Source organism: Microcebus murinus, unplaced genomic scaffold (genome assembly GCF_040939455.1).
Source record: "Microcebus murinus isolate Inina unplaced genomic scaffold, M.murinus_Inina_mat1.0 scaf057_hap2_Mmur4.0, whole genome shotgun sequence".
NCBI lineage: Eukaryota > Metazoa > Chordata > Mammalia > Primates > Cheirogaleidae > Microcebus > Microcebus murinus.
The window spans coordinates 78,805-82,621 of NW_027439003.1; the positions used below are offsets into that span (position 1 = coordinate 78,805).

Consider the following 3,817-nt stretch of genomic DNA (forward strand, 5'->3'; position numbering starts at 1 on the left):
GGAACCGACACGCTGGAGGAAACCTTGAGAGTCTGAGAGGGGAGGGAGTTCCAGAAGAAGGCCAGGATGTCATTTTGAGGGAGTATGTGACCAGAACTCGTCCCGTTGCTTTTGGGGTTCTATGGGCTACACGTAGGAATCTTTGGTGGTGGCACCTGATGTTGGGGGATCCGGAGTCACACCCAGACCTGCTCCACAGGCCTCCTTTTACTTTTCTCTTCGGATTCATTATGTTTAAAAAGTGTCTCTTATCTCTATGATTGCATTTTCTTTTCTCTCTCTTTTCAAGCAGATGATGGGAGTCCAAGTATTAAGGTGACATGTGTTGCCCGTGCCCCCCTCCCCCCTGTGTTCTTATTCATTTACCTCTGATGTTGTTCCAGCGTATTGTGGGGGTACCAATGTTAAGGTCGGGTACGTTGCCCTCTCCCAGCCTCCCCCCTCGGGTCAGAGCCTCAAGTGCGCCCATCCCCCAGTCGGTGCGCACCCACCCCGTTCCTAATGGAGGTGTATGCCCATCCCCTCCCCCCACCCGCCCGACACCCACCCGATGAAGGTGATTCCTCTGTGTCCACTTAGGTGTCCATCGGTTCGTACCCATTTGCTGATGAGCGCGAGCACGTGGTGCTCGTGTGTCCATTCTTGGGCTACCTGGCTTACTGGAACGGGTTCCAGCTCTGGCCAGGAGAACCACGAGAGGTGCCCTCTCACCGCTGCTCCTCCTAGCTGAATAGCACTCCGTGGTGTCCACGCGCCACATTTCATTTACGCACTCGTGGGTCGATGGGCACTCGGGTCGCTTCCAGGTCTTTGCGATTGTGACTTGTGCCCTGACTCTAACCCTAACCCTTACCCAGCCCGTCTCCTCCTCGGCCCCTGCCTGACTGACTCCTTCCCGCCCGGCCTGTCACCTGTCACCGTCCTCTGCCCCTGCCTGACACGCTCCTCCCCGCCCGGGGCCGTCACCGTCCTCGGCCCCTGCCTGACGGGGCTCCTCCGTCGCCTGGGCCTTCCAAGGGCTTGGTGTGGACGCTGGTTCCAGGACGCCCTCCCAGGAACCCGGTAGCAGGGCGGCCGCTGCGTCTCGCGCCACCCAACCGTCCGCCGGCCGGCGGCCGGCGCTAAGTGGCCTGCGGGGGACGTGCCCCCACTGTGGGGCGGGCGCCCAGCCTGGTGTCTTCTCTGAGGCCCCGTGGCTGCTTTTCCCCCCCGCAAGGGGAGAGCCGCGGAGGTGGGGACCGCCTCCTCGTGGGGACGTACACCCAGCTCTCCACGTCGGATTCCGGGGCTCTCTGTCCTGCCAGAAGGCCCAGCTGGCCTGCGGGTCCTTAGAGTGGCAAAAACATCCGAAAACTGAGATTGAGGGTCCGGTGGTTGTCTGCACTTTTGTGCTGGGCACCCCAGGGAGGCCCGGGGGCTGGCTGGACAACGCGGTCTGCTGGGCAGGGGGGGGGTTTGGAGGAGCAACTGATGCCCTTTGCACTTTGGGTAGCAAGTGTCTGAGGTGTCTCTGAGCCCTGCGCCATGTCGGGGGGTGGGGTGGGGGGGTGGGAGGTCGGGGGGGGGTGGAGGAGCAGGAGGAGGAGGAGGAGGAGGTGGGAAGGGCCGTGGCCTGCAGTCGTGTTCCCGGGGTGGCTTCTTCCACAGGCTGCTTGGCCTGGGCTCCCTGCACCTGGGCCTTTGGAGGACTGGCCCTGTGCTTGCCAACGCTTCCCCTGCTGGGACCCAGAGCTGGGAGGTTGCATCTCTCAGCCCTGGGTCGGGCAGAGCCCCAGCGGGCCATGCCCACAACCTCTCTCAGCACGGGTCCCCCAGAAGGCTCCTTTGGGACCAGGATTCTCTTGCGGGTGACTCTTTAAGGTCTGGCCCCTGGATGGAGGGGCACCAGGAGTAGAGGAGCAGGAAGGGGAAGGGGGTGGCCATGCGAGGGGACACTTTCAGGCCAAGTCCCAGCTTCAGCCTGATCCTCCTGGGAACCCCGGTGTGTACGTCACACCTCCTGGTTGTCCCGCTCTGAGACAAGGGCTCTGAGACAAGGAGCCGGGCTTCGCATTCCCCCAGCAGCCAGTCGTGGGCTGAGGACACCTGGGGCGTTGGGAACTCCCTGGCTTCTCCTTGGCTTAACATCTGGAGCTGCTTGTGAATCGTGCCGCCACACACACCCGAGTGCAGGTGTCTTCTGCACAGACTGCGGGCCTCGCTCTTCTGAATGCCGCTAGCTCGCCACCCACCCACGGGTGAACCTGGTCAGGGTACTTTCTCTCGGGGGCAGACTCTCATCCTGGCGGGCTACCGGTGTTTCTGTTTGCTCGTTTCTTTCTTCCATTTCGGGAAAGGCTTCCTTACTGGGTGTGGAAATCTCCTATGCCTTTCCTCGCCTATTCTGTCAGCTTTAAAATTCTCTTTCAGTTGCCACCCTCACAGATGGATTAGGAAACTCTTTCCGGTGCACTCATTAGTGAAATGACCTCAATGAAGCTGGAATCCAATATCTAATCGCCGATTTTTAGCGAGTCCACACGCCAGGGTGGTCGGGGTCCAATGCAGCCCCGGCCAGGCCCAGGCCCCTTGGACTGGGCCACAGGAGGACACAGAGGAGGGTCCCGGCCCCCACGGTCGCGTTGCCGGCAGTTCTCCAAGGGCTTGGGCGTTTTCCAGAGGTAGGAGATGGAGGGGACTGATTTCTTCAGCGCCCCACAAACCACGCCACCCCACCCATGGGACACATCCCTAGAGAGAGAGACGCCCCATACACTCGCTCCCCTCCCCCATGCGCTGTGCCCCAGCCCGGGCCCGGGGGAATAGGCGGCAGCCCACCCACAGGGTGGGGGGCACAGCTGAAAGGGGTTGTCAGGGATGGCGGCCCCTGCCTGGGGTCAAAGGGCGGGCGACCCGCGCGTGCGCAATCGGCGGCGGCGGCGGCGGCGGCGGCGGCGGCGGCGGCCACGAGCTGGGGGTGGGCCAGGCGAGGAGAGGAAGGGGGCTGGAAGGTCTCCACCTTGGCGAGTCCAGCCGTGGAGGCGCATCTTGTGTGAGTGTGAGTGAGTGAGTGTGAGTGTGTGTGTGTGTGTGTGTGTGTGTGTATAGAGAGACAGCCCCCCACCCCGGCCCGCCGCTCCCTGCCCGCCCCGCCCCGCCTGTCACCCCCGTCCCTCGGAGCCCGCCGGACCCGGCCGGTGAACTCAACAGGCCCGGCCCGGTGCGGGTCAGCGCCGGCGCGGGGCCTGGGGCGGGGGGAGGAGGCGGCGGGGAAGCGCAGAGAGGCTCGGCTTCTTGAGCGGGGCAGGGGCGCCCTCCGCCGTCTAGGGCCACACCACCCTGAACGCGCCCGATCTCGTCTGGTCTCGGAAGCTAAGCAGGGTCGGGCCTGGTTAGTACTTGGATGGGAGACCGCCTGGGAATACCGGGTGCCGTAGGCTTCTTCTTTTTTTTTTTTTTGTTTTGCCTCTTGTTCTGTCCCCTTTCTGGGAGCGAGTCGGCGGCCCGGGGTGGGGGTCACCCCCACCCTCAGCGCCCGCCGCGGTGCCTGGCGCCCCAGCCCGCACCGTGGGGCCTCCTCTTGTCCCAAGCCGCGACACCGCCGTCACGCGGCAGCATGCGTGGCTTCTGGACTGTCAGGTCTCAGACCAAAGGTCTGCTCTGTGGGAACCGACACGCTGGAGGAAACCTTGAGAGTCTGAGAGGGGAGGGAGTTCCAGAAGAAGGCCAGGATGTCATTTTGAGGGAGTATGTGACCAGAACTCGTCCCGTTGCTTTTGGGGTTCTATGGGCTACACGTAGGAATCTTTGGTGGTGGCACCTGATGTTGGGGGATCCG

General features: G+C 63.1%; 1 non-coding gene across 1 annotated transcript; it reads left to right on the forward strand.

Annotated features, from left to right (window-relative positions):
* Positions 1-3,300: 3,300 nt before the first annotated feature.
* On the forward strand, positions 3,301-3,419 carry LOC142869118 (5S ribosomal RNA). The gene has a single exon (XR_012917898.1). It is a non-coding gene; the product is annotated as a 5S ribosomal RNA (ribosomal RNA).
* The last annotated feature ends 398 nt before the right edge of the window (positions 3,420-3,817 follow it).